This window comes from Ictidomys tridecemlineatus, chromosome 5, assembly GCF_052094955.1.
Source record: "Ictidomys tridecemlineatus isolate mIctTri1 chromosome 5, mIctTri1.hap1, whole genome shotgun sequence".
Classification (NCBI taxonomy): Eukaryota; Metazoa; Chordata; class Mammalia; order Rodentia; family Sciuridae; genus Ictidomys; species Ictidomys tridecemlineatus.
Window position 1 is genome coordinate 131862746 of NC_135481.1, and position 25333 is coordinate 131888078.

Sequence of the window (25333 nt, forward strand, 5' to 3'; positions counted from 1 at the left end):
GGAGGAAGGGCAGGGCTCTGGATGAAAGATCATAGCACTTCTGAGTATTTTTCTTCTTTCTGGAGACTCAGCTGAGGGGTTCTGGCAAAATCCAGAAAGCTAACAGCTCCCTTCTTTTGACTAGCTCTTATCTCTGCATTTAGAAGACCCTGGATTTAGAAAAGTGTGGATAGTAAATCCACCAGGTTAATGTTGCCAGTGTTATTCTTTAAACATTTAACCAGCACACTCCATCCATCACTGTGCACTGAATGCAAGTGCTGAGTGGAGATCTGGCTGGAGAATCTGGTTTTTAAATGTGAGGAACCTGTTTGTAATTCATCACCATTTCTCTTTTCCCTTGGGTATTGGTCTATGATAAAGAAAACTGGATACCAGAGGAATGTGCTGGGCACTTCTGTGCTTGGAGAAAGCATGACTAAGCACTTCCCAGGGCCCATCCCTGGGAAGGCAAGAATCTTTCTTTAATGCTTCAGTTCTCAGATGCCTGCTGAACTGGCCTCTCACCAGAATGCTGCCTGGTTGCACTCATATTTTGAGCCTCAAATGTACTCTGTGTCTACGGGAGAGGGTAAAAACCTTACTTGTCACTTCAAGCTGGGCTGATCCAAGGCTGTCCATCTGGGTCAAATGCTCAGTATCTTCCCTCTTGCTTCTCACAAATGTTTGTGGGTTGGGTGTCAGGGTGCTTCATAAGAAAGGAAAGGAAACAGGAATCATGGTATGAGGACTCAGTGGGGACACTGAGATAGGTTCCATTTTATTTTCCAGGAAAGGACAGTGTGGGAAGTGAGGTTTGCTATAGATTCAGCTCATTACTTCCTAAGAAGTTAAGGAAAGGTTGAGAATCTTGATCATTGTCTCCAGTAAGGATCAAGTCCAGCTTTCTAGAAAGGCCTGGAGATGGAATGATGGGCTTCTCTGGCTTAGTCAAATGACCGAAAGTTGTCCTAGCCCAGCGGATATGATCAAAGACATCCAAAGCTTCTGTTTGGCCATAGTCTGGACCAAAAGCCCACACTTAGATTCCTGGAGCTAGCATGTAATGCAGAGTTGATTCTCACACCACACTGGATGGAAAAAAGAAAGAAATGTGTATTCTAGGAGGCTCCAGTGAAACTAGGGGAAGGGTCTGAGTGGCAAACTAGAAAAGGGAAAGGACGGAGAATAGACATCAAAGTCCTATTTTTTTTACAGATTAAAACAAACAAACAGAAAACAAACAAATAAACCTCCAAACCATCCTGAGATCCAGAGAGAGGAAGTAGCTGGCCCAAGGTCACATAGCAAGTTAATGGCAGAATTAAGAGGGGATTCCAGATTTCCTGGGGAATTGTTGTCATGGGCTCTTTCCATTAGTACTATTTTCGTGGGCAGGAGAATATCTCACTGATCACCTTCTTGCTTTGATCCTTGAGAAATTTGGCCTGTCCAGTCCAAGAAGTGCAGAGCCCTCCTGCCCAAATGGGAAGCACTCTAACTTACTGAGCACCTGTTAAGTGCCTGGAACTCATAATTCCTTGATGTCATTTAAATCCTCTCACTAGTCTTGTGAGAACCCATTTTTCTGGTGTAGAAACTGAGGCTCAGAGGGGTTAAGACCCTTGCCCTATGGTTACATGACTGGCATGTCTAAATCCAGTTTCAAACCAAGGTCTCTAGTTGAAAGCCCACACATTTTTCTCTTGGAGGAATTGCTAAGACAAAGACCAGAATCTTTATGTCCACTTTTTTTCTCATGAGTTACTGGGCGAGGGGGGGGGGAGTGTAGATTCTGAGACTTCGCAGCCCGGAATCCCGGCGATTCTGTGGCATACATACAAAGGCTTTTCTCCTTTCTCCGAGCCTGTTCTTTGGGAAAATCGTGGGTGAAAACCGGGGTTCATGCCTGAGCAGGCTACCCCAGCCCTCCAGGCCGGGCGTGCTCCCGGCGCTCCACCTTGTCCCGGGCTCCAGCGCCCTCGCCCGGCGGCTGCTGCGGGTCTCGCGCACCAGGCTCTGGGGCTCGGGTCTGTGTCTCCGGGAGCCGCCGCCAGAGCCCGCCCGGCCCCGGCCAGGGCGCAGGGCCCCCGCCCCACTTCTGCAGGGGGGAGGACGCCTCTTCCGAGGCAGGGGGGAGCTTCGGTGCCGCGCGGGCGCAGGGGCTGGGGTGGGGGGGAGGAGTCAGCCTATAAAAGCGGCTATAAAAGCGGCCGCTGGGTCTGGAGACTGCGAGTGAGCGCTAGCAGATCCTGGCTCCGTGCAAGCGGGCGAAGCTGTGTGCGCAAAGCGGCGCGCGGGTGCAGTGGCCGGGCACCGGGAGCTAGCCAGGTTGAGTGGGCTTAGATCTGAACCGCGACTTCCCAGACTTCCCTGCTTGCCAACGCTACAGGAGCTCTCGGCGCCCAGTGGTCAGCGAACGAACGTCCGGGCTGTTGCGCTCCTGGCCGGCGAGGCGTGGCAATCTCAGTCACCGACCCGGAGGTAAGAGGGCCCGGCCGGGGTCTCCATGGCTTCTCGGCCGACCCCAGCCTCGGAGGGGAGGGAAGAACCCAGGTCTCACGCCTCTGCCAGGCTTAGGGGAAGTGTTTACCGCCCTCGGCTTCTGTTTGTCCCTGTGCTGTGTAGTCTGCCTCTGTCTGTCCATGCGTCTGTTGATAGGCACACGCCCCTGTCTCTGTCCTCTGTGGGATATCTCTACGATCTGTGATTCTTTACAAGCGGCAGGTGTCAGGGGGCGCTGGTGTCCCCAGAGCACATTCAGCGGGAAACAGATATCTGCTTTCGGTAGATTTCCCCCTTTCTGAATGTCAAGGGAGACTAGAGCCCCGGACAGTATCTCGCCAAAGAGGGACTGTCTTGAGGGACCAGGACTCGGACAGAGCCCAGCCATTAGGGAGCCAGCTCAGACTGTGCACTAGTGGGCGTGCGCCTAGCAACAGGTCTTCGCCCTGCTGCTTCTGGCTCAGCACGGTCTTCACTCTGGTTTCCCATCGTCTCCTCCAGCCTCTCAAGACAACGTTAGGCACCCAGAGACAAGCTAGAGCGGGGCGGGCAGAGGCAATTGGATGTTAGATGACCGAGGCCCCCTGCTGATATTTAGACTGAGATGCTAAACTGGCAGCGCTGGAAGATTTGCTGGTCCTTGGCAAGGGACACCGGTCCGCTGCGAGATTGGTTGCATTAGGTTGAGAGGAAAGACAGGATCCTGGAAAGGTCGTGGTCAGGTCTCCAGCTCTCCGCTTTGGAACCGAGGGCCAGTGACATTCTGGAATGGACCCCATGGGATGCATAAGCTCATGAGAATGGAGCGCACTGCGCCCGGGTCCCTCAGCCGCAGACTCGCTCTCAGCAACCGCCGCCGTTCCCCGAGGGTCGGAAACCATGGCCATCCCAGGCGTGCAGCCAGCAGCCGGGTTTGAGGTTCTGAGTCCTGCTCCGAGCAGCCAACCCTGTCCACAGGTAAGAACTCCCTTTCAAAACTAACCTTTTGATGTGTGAGCCAGTGCCTGGCTGCAGCCCCATCCCGGAGACGGTGAGCCCGGGAGCGGGTCCCTCAGTCTCCGCGGTCTGGATAGGGATTCCAGGCGCGCCCGGGGGCGGGGAGCCGGCGGCGCTGCGTGCCCAGGCGCGGCGCCACCATGGACAGCTCCCAGCCACTTCCTCCACTCGGGGTCTGTGGCCCTGGGTCTCCCGGGAAGTCACCCGCTTTCCTGTCAGATCCAAGGTATTGGGGCTCTGCAAAGAAGAAAGGAACTGACAGTAAGCGGGGACCCTTGGTGTTCTATCCCCAGGAGGCACAGACTGCTCAGGAGGTCGCTTACCCTACCGCAGTTTGTGGTTTGTGACCAGTTCCTAGCTGAGCCTGCAGCTGCCTCTGTAGGACGTCTCCGTGTCGCCTGGGGCTTCCTTGGCTTCTCTGGGACAACACGGGGACCCTTCAGAGGTGTTATGAATGTGTGACCCTTGAGTATCTGACAAAGGCAGTGAGATAATGCCAGAATGAACTCAAACGGCTTTCTATGTAGGACATAAGGTCGTGTGTTCTATTTTTAAATTATTTAATAAACATAATTTTGGGAGAATATATGAGTTTCACAATTAATGCTAGGATAGAGAAGAATTCAAATAGAACAAATGTACAAAAAATGCATTTGAATGCGTTTGCCAAGGCAACTATGCTATTTTGTGATCCTAATAGTTTCCTCCAAAGGGATAATGAAGCAGCTTTCAAAGGCTCCTCGGTAGCCCAGTAGATGAATGTTCAAGTTGGTTACTTGGAAACAGGAAGAGAAAACCTGTGGGAGTTAATCTGTACACCAAATTAAACATCTCTCTCCTCCAGTAAGAAATGACACTCTATGGGGTTTTTATTTTTGTTATCACTATCTACACAGAGGTGTGTATTTCCCTTTATTTTACAATTATAAGAACATGTGATGAATGAAGACCGACAGGGGTAAAAATAATAAGACAAGTCTTTTTGTTTTGAGACAATGTCTGTGACTTTTGGAAAGTCAGTTACAGTTTTTGTTGCTGTTTCCTCATCTGTAAACTGGGAATGATACACTCTACCTTTCAGGATTGTTATGAGACTTAAATGACACAGTTAAGCTTTTAGCCTAGTCTTGGGCACAGAGAATACTTCTAAAATGCTATTGATTATAGATATATTTTAAATATATTTGTGCATTTTTTGAACTATGTTCTCTGTACTCTCTCCTAACCTAATAACTATTTGATAGGGACCCTATCTTCACTCTATTTTCACATTCAAGATCTCGTTGATGGAATTGATGAAAGAGCTGACATTGATAGCAGTGCCCAAAACATTCATATTTAAAGATAGATGGAAGACTTTTTTAATGTGACACTTATTCCACTTTAGAGGAAAGATAAAAGTCATTTTCAAAAGATGTTCACAGTCCTCTGTTTCAGATAATTAATTCTTCCTAATTTTTCTCTCATAAGAATTCAAGATCTTATAAGAGTTCTTATTGTCTTTCTTGATATTGGAGGAAGGGTCCCCAAACCCAGTTCCTGGGTTGCTCCAGGCTGAGTGTAGACTAGCTGTGTTGTCAGGCCTGGTCAAGGAGGCCATGAGTGGTAATTGTTATGCAAGAGGCTTATTTCTTCATGTCAGAGACTGGCTTGAGTGTGAGATCCTGGCCAAGACACTTGTTCACACTTTTTTTTTAGTCCCAGCTGAATTTAAAAGGTCCCATTTCTGACACATTACAGAAATTTGGATAATGAAGTTGTAAAGTACTCAATTTTCCACTCATATTTCTTTACCCTAAAACTCTGTGTGTGTGTGTGTGTGTGTGTGTGTGTGTATGCACACATGCCAGTTTCACGTTTTGGTGCCCTTAGATTTTCCTTCTTTTTTCTCCCTTAATAGATCAAAAGGAATCTTAGCTTCCTCCATCTGAAAGGAATAAAGCTCAGGAATAGTCTATGGACACTGGGAGCCTTTCTGAGACTTTCATCCACTGGTGATATGACTAGAGCAGAAGGACATTTTCCCCTGGCTGACCTTGAAGTCCAGGCTCTCTTTTGTGGACTCCCATGCAGATTCCAGTTCGCAGCATACTCATGACTTTATGGTAAGAAAACTATTGAACTATGGATTAGTCTTGATCAGCAGAACCCCTGAGGGATGGGGGAAGTGGCATGAGTGGAGGTAAGGAGCTTTTCGTTGGTTCTATGGCAGCTTGTCTGTTGCAGCAGTGTCTGAGTCCCCAGAGACAGATAGATCAAATGGCAACAGTGGCATTTAGTGATAAAGGCCAGTGGGATGGGAAAGGTGAGTTTAGTGACTCTCATTAGCCTCCTTTGAAGCCTGCTACTTCAATGACCTCCATTAGTAACTCTGCAGTATCATTTGATGGATTAAATGCATTTGTAGTTATAGCTTAAAAGAGAAACTCAAGTATGTAAGGTGGGTTCCTAAAGGGGAAAAAGTTATATTTGTGGGCTGCATCCACAAGATTCAATATCCATAAAAAGTCCAGGCTGCACATATTACATATATCTTTGTTCACGGTGGCAAATATCCAGATGTTTGATCTTACTTGGGTAATGCATTTGCTGTCCCCCTTCCCCCATGGTTATGTGAAAATAGAATGAAGATAGGGTCCCTATCAAATAGTTTTTAGGTTAGGAGAGAGGAAGAGAACTATGTTCAAAAAATGCACAAATATCTTTAAAATATATCTATAATCAATGGCATTTTAGAAGTATTCTGTGTGCCCAGCACTAGGCTATGTTTCAGTTTCCTTTGGACACTGAATGTGAAAGGACCTAATTTTTACTCTCTTGTATCTGCTTGGGTCAGAAGGAGAAACAGTGGCCATGGGTACTGGAGGAGACTTCTCAGTGCTACTTTTCCTTCTGTTATTTTGCTAGCAGCTCCGCGGGGTCTGAGCCTCCTTCCTGCTCACTTTGCAAATTTGGGTAGGATGATGGTTATCATGGTGACTTTTATTAATCTCTGTACCTTCTTGTTCAGCCACTTCCTTCAGTGCCATTCTAGCCTCTCTGATAGGGTCCCTGGTCCTTTTTTCCCCCCTGTTTGCTCTGATGTCAGGCTTTGTTCAAGCTTGTTTCTTTGGATGGCAGGCTGCTTGCAGAGAAATGTCATCAAATATACATTCACTGCCTGCTTAGTTCCCTTACTGCCAAGAAATACACATACCCACCCAGCAGGAGAGGAGCTCTTGCTCCTCCCCATCCCTGTTATTTTTCCAGGACCCATTTCTAGGCTCAGCTTGGCTCCTCTAGACTCTGCTTGGCTCCAGAAATCTGAATACATTCTTCTCTTTCCACCCCTGCAGGTGAGTGAGCCTTGGAAAGCAAAGGCATAAAGGCACCTGTGCAGAGCAAAGTTCCCTCTCCCCAGCTCTGGACAGCCTGGCTCCTTGTATTGAGGAATTGCTGAGGCATTATCTTTGAATCTTTTGCAAGGGCAGCTGTATCATGAGTTTAGATACAACTTGAGTTTAAAGTGCTTGGACCAGATAACTGTTTTTGAAAACCCTCTGTATTTCTTTCTCTTGGCTGTCTGTTAAAGAGCTTAGCTGTTAAGCATTTTGTGTTACAGGGAAGCAAGGTCCACAGGCTGGTGGTTCTGGCACAGAGAGTCTCCATCTTTATTCAGTACTGGGGATTGAATCCAGGGATTCTACACTGAGCTGTACTCTCAGCACTTTTCATTTTTTATTTTGAGACAGGGTCTTGCTAAGTTGCCCCAAAAACCTCCTGAGTGGCTGGGAGAGGATCTGCATTTTTAACAAGCTCCCAGGTGATTGCTTCTGGCCCTGAGTTCCCTTCAAGTGGTGAGTGCCTACATCATCATTGACTTTCTAACTCATTTTGGTGTCATTTAAGTCAATTTCTGATGTCCAAGTCATGGAGTCCAGCTGTCCTTTGCTCTCCTGGTGACCTTTTATTGACCCTTCAAATTCTTGGAAATAATCATTGTCACTCCTAAGCTGCCTTATCGGCAGACTAAATATCTTGAACTTCTTTAAGTTTCCTCCTTTCCTTGTCATAATAAATTTGCAAAGCTTTCTGGATGAAGTTACTTTTAAGTGCAAGACCATTGTGCAAATGGCAATTTATCTTTGCCTGGCAGAGGCATTTGAATGTAATTTTGGTGGTATTAAGAGATCACTTGGGAATTTCATCAAACTTTGGTCCCAGACACTGAGAATGCATGTTTACATTTAAACAACTTTTCTTGAGTCAAAAAAGATCCCTTTTTTTTTTTAACCTGAAAATGAAATTTAAAGCCCAGTTTTGTTCTTCAGCTTCCTTCCCTGCAGCATTGTTGGGTGGATAAACTGGCCATTGCAAATACATTCCGTGAGCCCAAGATGCAGGTTTGCAATTCATTGTTATTTACCACCATATATGGAAACCAAAACAAAATAGAGTACACATTTTTGATTATCTTCTTTATGGCAGGCCCTGAATTAGCCACTTGGAAGGCAGAGTTGAAAACATGGTCCTCAATCTCAAGGAGCTAACAGTCTAGTGGGAGAGATAGATATGGAAGATAGGAGTTTCCCTGCAGTGTGATGGGGACCAGGACAGATGGGTCACAAGGGTAGAAGTCAGATTACCTACTAGGAGATGAAGGACGTTAAATCAGAGGAAAGTTCACTGAGAAGCGGGAAGAGGTGAATCTCAGAGGGTCAACAGGAGTTCTCGGCAGTTTTTAGCTTAGGCAAAGGTGGAATTTGGAAAATGGAGTTTGGAGACATTCCACAAAGCAGAGGGCACAGGGAAAAATCTAGAAGCTCAGACAGGCCTAGCTGCTTCATCTCTCACAACTTCTTAGGTACATGAAGCTCCTTAACTGGCTCAGGTCCCTTCCCCGTACTGTCCTTAGGCTACATGGTGTTGAACAATGAGTCCTTCTGAGCAGCTGTCAATCTTTGGGGCTTTTAGTCTCCGACACCAGTGGTTTAAAATGACTTTAACTTTAAAATGCTTTATTTCAACAAAACTGACTAAATCCAGTTTATAAACCAAATAAAAAATGTCGGTGGTTGGTATTGGGGCTGGATTTTTGTCTTGAGGCCTCCCAAGGGGTTCCATGGAGCTCTGAGGGCTCCTAGGCAAGAAGTTGGAAAAAACTTTGTTGCAGATCATTTTGTTTTGCCTTTGCATTCATATTAATAGTGTTCTCTTAGTTTTATTATAGTCTATCTTGCTATGTCTTTTCAATATTCCAATATCTTGTAGGGTTTTTGTATCAACAATTTTCAAAGAAATGAAAGTTGGAGTGGAGTTTACCATGTATGTGACAATGGAACAAATACAGGGTACAAGGACTACCAATGAGAAAGACTAAATAACAGGTGCTAGTCCAGAAAACTCAAGTTATAGCTGACCATGGGCAGATGGAGCTATGAGTGTCTTGTAAAAATAGGCTTTTTACTTTCAACCTTGCCAATCAACCTTAAACCTTCTAGACTTTTCATATTCTATAAAAACTGGAAAGGGAAAAATATTATATCTGGGATGTGAAAGTCAAGAAATCACAATCAGGATTATGCATCTATTTTCAACAATGTAAAGAAGGCAATTTGAATGCAAAATGGTTTTGAAAGTGGGATTTGAAAGGTCAGATGGGCCTGGGGATGTTCAGTAGTACAGTGGTTGACAAGCATGCATGAGGCCCTGGGCTCTACCTGCATTAAAAACAAAACAAAACAAAACAAAAAAGAGCTCCAGGAGTCCCTGAATGAGCAGAATGCTCCAATCCACAGCTGTACCTTCTGTGTGCCTCCTATAGGGCTGGCAGTGTGGTTCAGTGGTAGCATGCTTGTATAGCATTGAGGTTCTGGCTTTGATCCCCAGCACCACAAAGAAAGAAAAAGAGGAACTGTGTGCCTCTCATAAGGAGGAAATTAATATCCTTAGTGGGACAACACCAAGATAACTCACTCCTCACTGATAGGTGGTCGTAAGTCCTTCAAAAGTGATCCAAGGAACCACTACAAAATAATCATATAAATTATTGAAAATGATAAAATCTTGTTCAGTTCAGACAGTCTTCTGGAAGAACCAGTATTATACTGGTTATGTGAGGAAACTTGATAGAGGGAAGGGCACCTGGAAGATGGCTTTCCTTCCATCAACCTGCTGTGCTGTGTGGTGTCAGGGAAGCCTGGAGTGTGGAAATCAGCAGCTTTACTCTTCAGGGGCAACTGACCCCCTGTCCAGAGGCCTTTCCATTGCTCCACATCATACGCCCTACTGAAGACAGACTCTCAACCACAGGGATTCAGCCTCTCCCTTCTTCCTAAGTCTTTGCTCAGGGCCAGGCTTTGGTTGGCTCCTGTATTGCCTGAACCTCTTGACATAGGTGACCACAGTCCCTATGAACCTGAGTTCTAGCTGGCAGCAGGCCTGAGCTGTAGACCTGGATGCAGTGGTTACTGCCTGTGCTGTCACCATTTCTACTTCCTTTGGATTCACCTTCCCTTGAGGGGCCCAGTGGTGTCTTCAGGTGGGGCATGAGGAAACTGATTCCTGGGGCTACAGAGGGGTGCAGGGTGGTACCTTTGCTTCTGTCTGCTTCTAGTCCAAAGCATCTTCTGTCTTCTTCAGAGAACACTTGTTCATTCTGTGTGGTAGGGACACCTATTTCCAGTTTGGTCTTGAAGCCTCCATCCCTGTGGGTGTACAAAACTGTTCTCCTTCTTGTAAAGAACAGTAGAAATGAACCCCAAAAGGAGTGCGGAGAAAGTTTGGGTGAGCCATTAAAAATGTTTATTTAAACAAACTGGTGGTTTATGGCAAGCCTTTTACGGGCACTGAGTAATTTACTCTTATGCTCATTTTCCAAAGGTTTAGGTTCAGGAAAACCTCAAACATAGTGGCTAAGTACTTTTCCTTTCCTTCCCTTCGAAAATCATGTTTATTTTCAGAGGAATTTAATCCATATGCTTCAGATCCATTTCCATGTTACTCAGCAAAAGGTTGTTTTTCAGCAACATTGCTAAGCCATGAGTGAGTGCCCTTATCTCTCTGCCCCTCCAACTCATGTGCATAGCTGAACCCTGGACTCATGGCTGAGTGACTCTGCAGCCTTTTATTAGACATAAGGAAACTGAGGGCAAAAAGAAAAATCAATAACACTGACCTCCATATAAATATGTATATATAAATAATTTTGTGTATATTAACTTTATATATGTGTATATATGTATATGAATAATTAATTTTATTTTTGTACTGGGAATTAAACTCAAGGATGCTTTACCACTGAGCCATATTCTCAGTCTTTTTTTTTTCATTTTTTACTTTGAGACAGGGTCTTCCTAAGTTGCTGAGGCTGACCTTTAATTTGCTATCCTCCTGCTTCAGCCTCTGGGATGGCTGGGATTACAGGCCCATACCACTGAAACTGACTTGAGTCTGTGACTTCTTAAGAAGCCAGAGTCCATCAGATTTCTCAGTTCAGTTCTTGTGGTAAAAGAGAAAGCAGTTGTGGAATTTGGGCTTTGGGACTTCCATAGACAGGAATCTCTTTTTGCTTAAACAACTGTAAAAATACAAAGGCTGGGTGATCTCAGAGGGGTCTCCTTGGTTCACAGCTTTGAAGCATCTTTGAGTTCCCTTTGACCACATAATTGTGGGTTATATATATTCAGAAGCTTTCCAGGTGGCTGAGAAAGAGCTTAAGTCTGTTTTAAATCTTAAAATCACTGGGTAATGTTCTTACAAATAGTAACACATAAACACTCTGGGAGTTTCTGAAAATGACCATGTAGTCAAGTTCATTTTTCTTTTAAACATCCACATATACTGTTACTTTAAATAAGGTTTTTGTTTGTGTACAACAATGAACCTAGGGGCACTCTACCACTGAGCTGCATCCCCATTCCTTTTTAATTTTTAGTTTGAGACAGGATCTCACTGACTTCCTGAGGCTGGCCTCAAACTTGTGATCCTCCTGCCTCAACCTCCCCGGTTGTTGGGATTACAGGCATGCACTACTGTGCCAAGCCTAAAAAGCTATTTTTGACATACAGAACAGGATGATGTTTCTACTGAATCTTGCTTCATAAGCATGAACTTGAGCTTCTGCTCTGTTGAGGTTGTTTGAGGACATCACCTCTCTAAGATCAAAAAGAACAGGAAGGAATAGTCACAATTTGAATGGTGTGTCTGGCTCCTGCAGGGCCTTTTGATGGCCATCTGGGAAACTGGTGTAGGAGGCTGTGGTTTCCCTCAGTGGGGATGGCTTCTATCCCAGCCCTGTACCAACACAACCAACAACCAACATCCCTTTCTTAATTCGGGGGGTGAGACTCTTACTTGGCTTAAAGCAGAGGCTCTTCTGTGTTCTATTTATTTCCAAGGGCTGGCACATAGTAGGTACTCAAATATTTATTAAACATGCAAATTGAATCCTGCATATGCGTCCCAGGAACCCAATCATGAAAATCTCTCAGTGGAAATAAATTTGATGCTGACTCTTGTGTATTCTCCTCTGGGAATCAAATGAGCCTCATGGCTGCTTCTGAGTGATCCATACTCCTGTGCTCCTATGGTCACTCCCATTTTTATTATTAGTGTCTACTTTTTATTGAGCACTTAACAAAATTCAGACCCACATTACCTTGCATGCGTCCTCAGTTAATCCTCCTGACAATCATTGAGCAAACTCGTAGGTGGAGAGGATCTAGTAAGTTTGTATCTCTTACCTGAGGTCACTTATTTGAGATGGAACAGATGAAACTGGGATCCAGATCTGTGTGAATCCTAAAGTCTGCACTCATAATAATGACTGATACTGCTTGATTTTTTTTATTATTGTTCTGAGAATTGAATCCAGGAGCTCCCTACCATTGAACCCCATCTATTCCTTTTTACTTTTTACTTTGGAACAAGGTCTTACTGAGTTGCTGAGGCTGGCCTCCAACTTGCAATCTCCTGATCATCCTACTGAATCTTTGGGATTACGGGTGTGCACCACAGTGCCTGGCTATTGCTTGATTCTTAAATTGAAAAAGCACGTTTAAGAGAATATGATAATTTGTAGTAAATTCATAGTAATTTAACCCCAGTGCATCCATCATTGATCCACTAATTCTTTCTAGACCTTGAACTGAAGATGGCTCCATTGTGTCTCCCTGCATTGGAGAAGCTCCCGGTTTAGTTGGAAGATGACAGACAGTTCACCTACAGTCTGTGCTGTAGTTGTGGTGTGAGCCAAGCAATGTGGAAGCACTGTAAAGAGATGGCAAACAGCTCTGCTGGTCCTCATGGAGGAAGTGATCTTTGCAGGCCAGAGAAGGGAGGGTTAGGAAGAAAGTAACAGCCTGAATTAAATGTAGAAAATCTCAAAGATAGATATCTGGAGAAAGTCTAGGAGTTTCCCTAGGCTGGAAATGAGATCATGAAACTGCATCAAGTGAAGATGGTCCTTAAAGTAGAGTTAGGGAGTTTAACCTTTAACTTAAATGGCTTTGACAGGGGAGGTGTGATTCTGAGATAGAGATGGGCATTAAGCCATTGTTCCTATTGGCAAGTGGCTTGGGTTGGGCTTGTGTCCTTCCTCCCCAAGGGTGGTATTCTTGGCAGGAAGTGCATTTCAGAATTCCAGTTCTCACTCTGGCTTAGTGGAGAATGTAGCTGCTCAGCTTGGCTAAGATCTCGGGCATTGAGAAAAATTGCTTTGCCAGGGATGAATTGCTGATTTCTTCAGGGCCATAGAGTGCAGAAGGCAAGAGGGAGAACATTAAATTGGAAACATTGGATTTTGAGACCTGAGTCACTGCCAACCTGAGCTCTGTGTTCCCTCTGCAGGTAGAGCTCCAAACTTTTGAGGAACAATTTCTGGGGTTCAGTGTCCCAAGTCCTTTTTTCACAATATCTCTTTGGACAGTGCATCCATGTTTTCTGTGTCCAGTGTCTTAGCTGAGGTCAGGTATATTTATCTTCTGACCTCTGCTGTTTTTTTTTCTGTAAACTGTACTGATATTTTAATTTTTTCATAATTCTGTATGAATTTTTGCACAAATTTCTAACTGACTTTGTTTGGCTGAACTACAGCAGAGATGGAGTTGGAACGTGGGATAAAGGGAGAGAATTTTCATGTGAGATTCACCTTTGGATAGCAGGGAGTAGTCACAGTAAAAGTTCAGGGTGGGCATCGTGGCACACACCTGTAATGCCAGCAACTCCAGAGGCTGAGGAAGGAGGATCACAAGACCAACCTCAGCAACTTAGCAAGAGCTTGTCTCAAAATAAAAAGGGTTGGGGATGTAGTTCAGTGGTAGAGCAGTCCTGGATTCAATCCCCAGTCCAAAAAACAAATTGTTTTATATGTATTCATTCTTGATGAGTACCATTTCTTTTATTTCACTTTCACAGATGAGGAACCTAAGAGCTTGTATCAGTTCCTAAGGTCACACAGCTAGCAAAAGGCAGCACTGGGCTTCCAAAACAAGTCCTCACATTCCAGATCCTTGAGCCACGATGTTGAACCTCAGGGGCATCGATAGGAAATAGAATAGAGAAAAAAGTTTGCAATTTTTTGACCTCTGATGAAAATGATGTTTAAAAATTATAAACAACAGATCTGCTAAGATCTCTGTGCCCTGGTACTAAGTGTCCTACAGAGAGTATGCATGCATGGAGTTCATTTTAAGAGCTGCATGCATAGCAGCAGGTGAACATGAAAAGTTTTTGTTTCTTTTTGTTTTGTTTTGCATCTTTTTGTTTTGTCATTATGGATATCACATATGTCCACAGCCTCTTACATGGCTTCTGCTATTAGCTGTTCATATCTTACTCAAAGTGAAAGGCAGCTCTTACCACTGACCCATGGAACTCTGCTTATCACTGCTGGGTTTCCCACAGGTAGGATTACCTGTGAGATTTGAACAATTTATTGCTAATTATGGTTTTGAAAAACCAAGCTTAGATAAGCATTTCCTAAAATGCCTTTCTCAGGAGCACCACTGCCTTGGGCTGCCATTGGATATTCTGAGGTCAAACAAGTTTGTGCAAACTTGGGATAAACCAAGTTGACTAGTCTCCGTCGTCAAAGGTAGTCTGAATGCCTTTATAAACCAGGGTGCATCATGGATCTCCAAGAGGGGTGTTCGGTAGACAGAACTTACCAAATGAGTTTGTCCAGGGAACGCTTCTGTTTTGACAAAGGTTCTTGTGAGGCTTGTGGGCTATGAGATCTGTGTTGGGGAAACTTAGGGCTAAATATTTATTAATGGAATAAATGAAAAATAAATATTATGTGTAATTGGGTATCTGCCTCAAATCCTTAATGGATGCTAGTTCTATTTTTTATTAACAGTATTATTAACTTGAGAGTTTTTGTAGAATGCTTATGTCAAAATAGCTTTAAGATTTTTATCATTTTATCACAGTGTCACCAAATGTGTTCCTGGTTTGAGGGACTTGAAAAATGGGACAACTACAACTTGGAGACAGAGACCCTTTCTTTGTTTGTCTTTCCTCTTTTGCTGTCACTTTTCTCTGCTTAAGCCACAGGTGGCCTAGTAGTTCTGTTTGGCCTCTAGAGAGGACCCTAGTTTGAGCTTGCTCTTCCAAATTGTGCCTCATCAAAAGTTTCTCCCTCTTACTACCTTACAATCAAATAAAATGAATTTACAAACCCAAAGCACAGATTTAGCATTCTTAATCCCCAAATCCAAAATCTGAGATGTTCCAAAAATCCAAACCTTTTTGAGAACCTACATGATACTCTGAAGATTTTGGATTGGGGAACATTTTGGATTTTGAGTTTTCATATTACAGGATGCTCTTGGTAAAGTCTGCAATTACTCCAAAAATATGACAAATTCCAAAATCCAAAATGCTTAAAATCCCAAGCATTTCAGATAAGGAATACTCAATGTGTACCCACAACCATATGACTATCTTTCCAGCAAGAAATTTTTCCTTTACTTGCCTTATTTATTTTTCTTTCTCTTCTCTCATTTATTTAATTGTTTTGCAATGTGATGTAGTCAGGTTATAATATTTCAGAGGGTGCTGAACTCTAGGAGGTGCAGCAGTGAACAAAACGAGCTGAATCCTTCCTTCACAGAAATGATAGTGTACAACAGATGTACACTGTCCAATGGATATACAAGGGGAGACACTTAGATGATTCTGAGTTTTGTAGCACCCCATTAAAATAATAAGAAGCAAGTAAAATTAATTTTAACAGTATATTTTAACCTAGTATATCAAAAATGTTTTTAATTCAACACATGATTAATATAAAAACATTGAGATAGCTTACTCTGTGTTTTTACCATATCTGCAAAATCATGTATTTTCCATTTGTAGAACATCTCAATGTGGACTAGCCATGTTTTCAATTTAATAGCTATAGGTAGCTAGCGGGGGCAGCATGAGTCTAGAGGGAGAGATAGGAAGAAATGGCAACACACTTGTAAGGATTTCAAACTGTGGTCAGTGATGTGAAGCAAAGTTAAAAGGCATCAGGAGGGAAAATAGGCGGGGAGTTTGCTGCAGGTGGCTGCTGGAGATGGGGAGCTGAGCATGGTGGTGGTGAACCCATATAATCCCAGAGACTTGGGAGGCTGAAGCAGGAGGATTGCAAGTTCTAGGCCAGGCTAGGCAACTCAGGAAGACTGTCTCAAAAAAAAAAAAATGTAAAAGGCTGGGGATGTAGTTCAGTAGTAGAGTATCCCTGGGTTCAATCCCCAGCACACAAATATATATTCTTTTAAAATGCTATGAGATGTTTAGTTATTATCTCTTTCTGAAAGTAGGTAATGAAATTGCCTATGATCCATTTTGTAATCCTTTATTGTGATGCTACAGTTTGTTCTAAAAAATGTTTTTCACGAAGAGGCACCTATTTCCATGCAAACTTTTAAAACAACATTACTTAACAAGGGTTGTAAGCAGATTTGGATTAGCTTCTTTTTGTTGGTTACACTCAGAACTATAGAGTGCTTTGTAAGTGGATAGGGCTGTGGTGAGGCTCAGGGCCATTAATGTACATCCTTGGTGGGTCCATTTTTCATCATAGAGAGCTCTGATTGAGAACTTGAAACCCCAGACCTGTTCAAAAGGAGTCTGCCAGGAAATGAATGAGCTTATTTCAGGTATTCTGGATGAAATGCTCTTCTCACAGCACTCTTAGTGCTCCCTCTGTGTGATAAGCCACCCATGCATTTATCAGTCTGACCTGTTTACCGAAAAAGCTATAGAGGGTTTGAAAGCTCTGAGTCACTGTCAAGGAGATCAATAAAATCATGAGATATTGCATTTCCTTAGAACATTTATTTAGCAGACATTTATTCATCAACCACTCTACCCCAGACATGGAGGATATATAACCTAGTAATTAATGCTTCTACTTTACAACCTGGGAGGGTGGAACGTGCAGTCATGTGAACAAATGAGAACAATAGATTCTATGTCCACATAAGGCATAGAGGGGGCAGGAAAGTAGGAGAACTCCTTTACTCTTGGGGAAATTGACCCTTGATTTGAACCTTATAAAGTGTAGTAAGAATTGTCCATTGATCAGTGAGGGCACTTTGGGCAAAGAGAGATCAGATGAACCGGTATATTAAAGAGCTACAAGCAAAGACCTGAAGCTCAGAGGTTTTTTTCCTTCTTTCTTTTTTGGTACCAGGGATGAACTCAGGGGCACTTAAACACTGAACCACATCCCTACCCCTTTTCTTTCTTTCTTCCTTCTTTTTTTTTTTTTAAACCAGTGATTGAGCCCAATCACTCAGCAGCATTCCCAGCCCTTTTTTAAAACATCTTTTAAATCATTATTATTTTTTTAATTTTGAGACAGGTTCTCACAAAGTTTCTCAGGACCTTGCTAAGTTACTGAGACTGGCTTTGAACTTGCGAACCTCCTACCTCAGCCTTCCAAGCTGCTGGGATTATAGGCATGCACTACTGCACTTAGCATGGTTCTTTATTATTGTAGCAGAGTGTAAACCACTACCAACTAGTATGCAATGCTGAACACTCTCCAGTGAGTGAAGACACTGCATAGAAAGAAATGCGTATTCATTCATTCATTCTATAGATGTCCGGAGTTGCCCTTTAGATACTATATTGAACCAACCTGATCTAAGATTTTTGGAGGGAGGAGTAGTAACTAGGAGGGGAAGCATTTCACTACTTTTGAAAAAATAATATGTGTGTTGCATGTGTGTGTGCATATAACATTTGTCTGTTGTGTAAGCCATATTACCATATAACCATATTTCTTTCTTTTTTTTTATGTTTGGTTCTAAGGATGGAACTCTATCACTGGCCTACATCCCCAACCCTTTTTAGTTTTTATTTTGAGATAGGATCTGGCTAAGTTACTGAGGGTCTCAGTTAGTTGCTGAGGCTGGCCTTGAAGTTGTGATCCTCCTGTGTTGCTGGGATTACAATTATGTAACATTGGCAACTATATTTCTTTATCATTTGGAAAATACAGGAAGGAAAAATATTATAATTTGACCACTTAAAACAGACACATTTTAAAAATGGTAAAAATTTTAGTGAATATTTTTATAGTATTATTGTATATTTTTATATAATATTGGTATAACTTTACTTTGCACATAAGCACTTTTAAGTTTTACTTTCAATGTTTTTTTAAATGTATTTTTTTAGTTGTTGGTAGATCTTTATTTTATTTATTTTTATGTGGTGCTGAGAATTGAACCAGGTGCCTCACACATGCTAGGTAAGTACACTACTGCTGAAACACAAGCCCAAGCCCTAGCCTCAGTTTTTAAAGCTATCATTTTGAAAACTTTAGATGTATATCAAATTCCTTTTAAAATATTTACTATTAAAAATGACCATTTTGTTTTTAGGTTTTCTCTCAATTTTAGCTGATTTACACAGAAGATTCCTGGGAATGTAATTAAGTGGAAGTACATGAACATCTTCATTCATATATCTCCAAAGATTTTTTAAAATTATCACTATCACTAATGGTTTATAACAGATTGTTTTCACCAACACTCAATATTATTAACATTTTTATGGCTTTTATTGCTGCATTGTAATTATACATGATAGTGGGATTTATTGTGATATACATGCACATAACATATTATTAAAGTCTGAAAAGTTATTTAGTAGGTGAAAAATCATGGCTGATAATTTAAGTTTGTATTTCTTGATTACTGGTGAGGTTGAAAACTATGCTATGTGCTTGTTTACTAGTTATTTTTCTGTCCTTTTGGAATTTTCTCTTCAGATATGCTTATTTAGGAGGAATTCATATTTTTTGTCAATATACACAATCTCTTTATATATTTGTGCAGTTCTTTCTCCCATTTTTCCCACTAAAAGTGTTTTCTTAAAATATGTGACATACTTTTGTGCAGTTCACTCTGTCACTCATTTGTGTATTTGATTTATTTTATTAATGGACAACTCACAAATCTTCTGGTGGTCTGTGATTTTTAAAGTCCTTGACATGTCTGGAATTTATTTCAGTTCTTGGTGTAAGGAGGAACCTTAAGTTCATTTCCCCTTCATCTTACTAACCTGTTATCAAAGCATAATTTCCTTTATTTGCTGATTGGTGCTGCCAGGAAAAGTATATTTGATCCAGTTCTCAGTATGCAGGATAACAGGAATGTGATAAGGTTAGCTCAGAAGGAATTCAGCCAGCCATTTGATCTGACCATCTGGGCAAACTTCAGAGATGGCATCTTAGCATACCAGGCCTGGCTACATCTCTGAGGCCCTGCAGAGATGTGGCCAGTTCTGCGGCCATTCTGCTCTGAACATTTGGTCAAGTGAGGATTAGGCTGGTGGCACGCTGGGCCCCTGGCTGCCTTGAGCGCCAAATCCAGACATCCCTGTGTAGCACTGACTGGGAGCAGAGCTGAGTAGATCTTTTCTAAGGGGTCTCACCTGTTTCTCTCTGGGAGAGACCACACTGGGCTCCTACCTGTGGCCCAGACTAGGCAAGGCCTAGTCTGCAGCCAACGCACAATTTTGAGTGTTATGTGTGTTTTTTCCACGAGATAGAAGTTTAGGTAAGATTTCATTCACAAATACTGTAAGGAAATTGGCTAAGAGCCCCTGTGGGAGAATTGGCTGAAATCATCTGGCCGTCCTTGTATTGCCTCTGCTGTTAAAGACCATGTGAGTGTGTGATGGTGGTGGGAGCCCATTCTCTCTTCTGCCTGCAGTGAGGAAAGAGCATGGTTCCTATCTTATTCATTTATAGAGCCCCAGGGCTTATTTCAGGAGCTGACAGAGCAATGCCTACACCCTTTGTGACATGCATAAATGAATAAATGAATGAATATTAGTGACTGGATGAGGCTGCCTTTCCAGGTCTTTCCACTGGCAGACATTACTTGAGGGACTCCTTTTCAACTTCTGGCAGTTCTCTTGAATAAAAACTCTGACTTTCATATTATTTTGGAACTTTTCCCTCATTTTACCAAATACATGTCATGGTCTTGTTTTGTTTCGTTTTGTACTCGAGATAGAACCAGGGCCTCACCCATGGTGGGTAGTGCTCTATCACTGAGCTATACCCCCATTCTTGTGGTCATACTCTTGAAGGGTTTCTATGAACCATATTTTCAAAAAATTTATAATGGAGCTAAAGAAGAAATTCATTCTAAATTTTTTTTTGTGTGTGTGTGTGTGATAATTGTTATTTTCACCATCTATGGTTATATTAGAGTTATTTTAGTACTTGATGTAGGAGAAAGAAAGATTGAATTTACCCCTTCTGATACCTTTCCAAAAACTTCTTATAAAGTGAAACTGTTGGTCCAGAGGTTTGGGAACAAATGAGGCAACAGTTCAGCCTGGTGCATGGCTGGGTAGCATCTGCCTCTTCAGTGTCTTGTTCAGCTGCTTCTCTCTTCCAATTTAGTTTCTAGCAACACACCAGGACTTATGGTTCTACTGACATAAAGCTGCTTTTTGTCATCTTGCTGTTATAAATGTTGTTTTCTCTGCCCAATCATCTAGCAAACTACTGTTCATTCTTCCTGACCCTGATCAAGTATCCCCTTTTCTGTGGAGAGTTCCCTAATCCCTCTTCTTCAGTGTATCAGTAAGTTAGTGCTCTGTAACAAAGCACACCAGGCTGATGGCTTAAACAACCAATACAGATTATTAGTCTGTGAATCAGCCAGCTGTTTTGCTGATCCAAATAGGCTTGGGAGATCTTGGCTGGCTCCTGGGTCTACATTTAGTTGGCAGGACAGCTGGAAGCTGGTTGGTCGAGGTTAGCCTCACCCACATGCTTCACATTGGTTGGCTATCTGTTGAGGAGATGAGGGTAAATAGACCATGTGTTTCTCATCAGCCAACAGACCAGCGTGGGTTTGATCCCAATGTGGCTGCTACAGTCCTGTGAGAAGTTTAGGTAAGTTTTCATTCACAAATACTGTAAGAAAAAAAGGGACAAGGTGCATGACCTCTTGAAGCCTAGATGGCTGAATTCAATGTTGTTGTTGTTTTTTCTTTCTTTCTTTATCTTTTTATTTTCTTTTTTTACTGAAGCAAGACTAGTTCCTTTTAAGAGAAAATTAAGATTTTTCCTTTTTTTTTTTGTATCAGGGATTGAACTTAGGAGCACTCAGACACTGAGCCACATCCTCAGCCCTTTTTTATATTTTATTTAGAGACAGAGTCTCACTGAGTTGTTTAGCACCTCAATTTTGCTGAGGCTGATTGATCCCCAGCCCCCCGCCCCTTTTTTTGAGACAGGGTCTCAGTAAGTTTGCCCAGGCTGACTTGGAACTTGTGATCCCCCATCCCAAGTTGCTGGGAATATAGGCATGCACCACCATACCTGGCTAGATTATGCCTTTTGATGGAAGAAGCTGCAAAGGCATGTTTCAAAGGACATTGATCTGGGAAAAGAGGGAATGATGAGAGGAATGGGGCCTAACTCCGCCAACATGGCCTGATACTTGTATTAGACTCATCTGGCATCTGAATGGTTAGCTAATCTCCTCAGGAAGTGTTGGCATCCATCCTCTGAGTGCAGCAAGACCTGGGGTGACAATGGGAGTGCCCGAGAGGGAGGGAGCATGTGCACAGAATCTTGGCTGCATGCCCTAAAACCTGGCATAAGTTGTCAATGCCTGCAGGGGAGGGCCAGAGCCCAAAGGAAGCCAGTTGCCGTTTTCTCCCTTACTGATGCTTCTGCCTTCGTCCAGGCGTGGGCAGCCTTACCAGCCGAGGCTCCAGCCCTTACCCACAATGTCAGCAATGCAGCCCCCAGAGGATCTGCCCACACACCCGGATGTTGACAGGGGCATTGCTCCAGCACTAGCTTTTATGGATGGTCTCATCACTTTTAAAATAATGACTATGGGGTGTGGGTTGACTAGAACAGTGACATCACTTTCCTACAATTCTGGGTCAGTTCCTGCCGCTTTTCTCTGCATCTTTAAATGACTGAAGTAAATTTACTGTTTGGGTATATGTTCTGGAAGGATCCTCAGATGTCCATTCTGGAATGTGGTCAAGATAACACTGGCATTGGAATCAGAGGACCTAGGTTCTAGATCTTGGCACTAGTTTGCAGTGTGAACTTGGACTAGCAGGTTAGCTTTCTCATGCCTAAACTTTTCTGTTAGTACAATGGTGAGAACAACCCTTGGTTTTGTAAAACAATAGTGAGAATGGACTGGGATTTTTTTTTTTTTTTAATCAGAGTCACTTTCAGTCCATTCAGGCTGCTGTAATGGTCTAAGATTGGATGGCCTATAAACCACAGAAATTTATTTCTCACAGTTCTGGAGGCTGGAAGCCTGAGATCAGGGTTGGGCTTTGGCAGAGGCCCTCTTCTGGGTTGCAGATTGCCATTTTTCTGGCAGATGAAAGAGAGAGGGAGGGAGGGGGAAAGAGGGAAAGAGAGAGGGGAGGGGAGATAGAGCAAGCATTGTTCTCTGAGTCCTTTTATTAGGGCACTAATCCCATGTGTGAGGGCTCTAGCCTCATGGCCTAATCACCTTGAGAGTTATGATATTAGCATATGAATTTGGGAGGGACCTGAGTATTCAGTCCAAACTCAGCAACTGCTAGAGTTTGTGAACTTCACTAAGACGCCAGGGTGAGGGAACACTAAGGGCTACAATATCCCTCCCTCTTGCTCCTCAGGCCGGGTACCCTGGCAGGGGATTGTTCCTGTCCCAAGGAAGGGGTGCTTTCTCTGTGCACAGAGGCCTTCCATCTTGCTCTTGTGGTTGCATCTGTCCAGAGAAGGTGACTATTCTGACTCCACAGTGGCCTATGAGGCTGTCTGGTTCTACCTCTGTTTCCTCTCTGTACATTTTCTCAGAGTGGACCTCTTCCTACCACCATCTGGAAAAGCTTTCTCTCCCTCTCTTTAGAATAATTTTGGTTTGGGGCGTGTGCTAATATATTTTAACAGACTTCAAAGTCTTAAATAAATAAATGGTAAGAAAGAGCCCTACCTAGGTAACATATTAGGATTATTATGGAGACCTAAAGTGGGTGGGTGTTTCTTTCCCTCCAACCTTGATTTTATCTTGAAGAGCAGCCCATGGGTAAGAGTCGTATCTTCTCAATTAGGAAACTTTGCTGAGATGCTCCATCCTTCTGGAGAACCAACATTTCAGTCTACCCCACGTCCCATGTGATCCTGGCATGAGGGAGCATTCTCTCAGGGGCAGGAGAATGAAGTCTAAGGAGAATCCTGGCCCTTGCTGGTCATTTTCTGATTCTGGTCTTTTCTGGAAATGCTAAGAGCACCAGCAGCCCTGCTGGGGTGGATTCCCAACCCTTTGCAGTTTGTCTCCTCCCACCGGTGGGGGGGGGGGATCGGTACACAAGTAGGCCCAGAGCAGGTGCTATGGAGGGAAGAAGCAGAGGTGTTTAAAGAGTACATTTTCCAGCAACTGCTGCCTTAGCTCTGGTGGTTATGCTGTGGTTAATGAACTCTGGAATCAGATTTGGGTTATATGTTAGCTTGACCCTGACTGGTTTTGTGATTGTTGACAAGCTTATTAGCCTCTTGGAACCTCCACTTCATCACAAACCAATCCCGGTAACTATCTCTTTGGTCACTGTGAGGGCTGAGCGAGATAATACAATTGAAATCCTATTGCTGGCAAAAAAAAAAAAAAAAAAAAAAAGAGAGAGTGAGAACTTGAAAGATTATAGCTCTTATTATTGTTGAAAAGAAGGAGACATGTTGAGTGTGGAACTTGTTCCAACATGGCAGCCATGCACAATGCTGGGCCTAACTAAGAAGAAGAGAGCAGTGGAGGGGCTCCTTCCTGGCTTCCCTCCATAAGGCAGAGGCACTTAAAGCAAAAAAATGATGTATGTTTATAGCTCTGCAAAGATACTAATGCAAGAATGGACCACTTGGCCATTGCACTGGAAACAGCCTTCTTGTGCAGAATAGCTTCTCCACACTATGGATCTCTCTTGATGTTTCCCAGAGCCCTAAGAAAGAGGGTGATTGATTCCTCAGCTCAGTTGTGGCTTGCTCCTGTCCTAGGTACTTATTCTGTATTTCCTCACAGAAAGAGACCAGAAGTTACTGCTTTACCTTCCTTGCCAGTGCAGATGTTGGATAGTCTAAAAAGATGGTGGGTGTAACCACGGCTTTAATTTTTTTTTTAGTTTTATTTTTTTTTGTACTGGAGATTGAACTCAGGGGTACTCGACCCCCAAGCCACATCCTCAGCTCTATTTTGTATTCTATTTAGATACAGAATCTCCCTGAGTTGCTTAGCACCTTGCTTTTGCTGAGGCTGGCTTTGAACTTGCGATTCTCCTGCCTCAGCCCCACAAGCTGGGATTACAGGCATGTGCCACTGCACCCAGCTATAACTGAGACTTTATATCACTGGTGGCTCCCAAATTGCATAAACCTCCCTTGGGACCATGGAGTGACTGAATTCTGTCCACTCATTCACAGGGACGTCAGTGTTCCTGTTTAGGATAAATGTGTATACCTCAGAGGGTTGTGGATGACTTCACATGGTCATCAAAGGATCAGGCAGGAGATGAGTGTAGAAAGTATTTGGTTTAGTTTTGACCCAAGGTTTTAGGCATTGGATTAGGAAATGTCAAACTAGAAGATTTGATTTTAGGGTTTATTTCAATCACAAAACCAAAGAAGAATGTTATATGAAGCAAAATATTGTGATGGGAAGTTCCCTGAATTAGGAGACAAGGCAGTAAAGGTGATGATGATGTTGACGGCACTTGTATTTGTATCACATTTAGACCTGAGTTCTGTGAGGTTGGTTCTATGCCATTCAGATAATCCAGAGAGGTTGAGACCCACAGCTAAACTGTGGGATTGAGGAGATTTTCTGTCTGAGCTCAGTTTTCTCTTAGACCCCAGATCCACAAGTCTCTGTTTTGCCTCTCTCCTTTTCCTTTATGGATAAGTGGCACTTTGGGGTCACTTTGATTCCATTGGAAATCAGTTGGACCCTTAGATCTCTTTTCAGATCTGAAATACTCTAATCTTTATGACTTGTATCTTGCTGAAGAAAATAGTGCTTTTTTTTTTTATGCCCTATTTGTTTGTTTGTTTGCCCTGGAGATGGAACCAAGGGCGCTCTACCACTGAGCTACATCACCACCCTGTTTTATGTTTTATTTTGAGACAGGGTCTTACAAAGTTGCTAAGAGTCTGCCTAAGTTGCTCAGACTAGCCTTGAACTTGCAGTCATCCTGCTTCAGGCTCCCCAGGAGCTGGGATTACAGGTGTATACCACTGCTCTTGGCTTCATGCCTTATTGGTGAATGATGTTGCTGCACAGCCAGAGAATGCATGAGACTGTGTCTGCTTTTTTTGAAGAGAGTTGTGCTTTATTGGAAAGTGTTT

General features: G+C 43.1%; 1 protein-coding gene across 6 annotated transcripts in view; it reads left to right on the forward strand.

The window, feature by feature from the left end:
* The first annotated feature begins 2190 nt into the window (after positions 1-2190).
* Positions 2191-25333, forward strand: part of Cemip (cell migration inducing hyaluronidase 1) — a 168308-nt gene continuing 145165 nt past the window's right edge. For 2 of the 6 annotated variants that reach the window (XM_078051093.1, XM_078051096.1), the window contains exons 1-3: positions 2191-2463; positions 5381-5585; positions 7212-7316. The gene's annotated coding sequence lies outside the window, so the exon portion shown is untranslated. Of the gene's footprint in view, positions 2464-2916; positions 3442-5380; positions 5586-7211; positions 7317-25333 lie in introns of those variants that run through there. The other 4 variants (XM_021722952.3, XM_040274389.2, XM_078051094.1 and 1 more) reach the window with 3 other exon arrangements.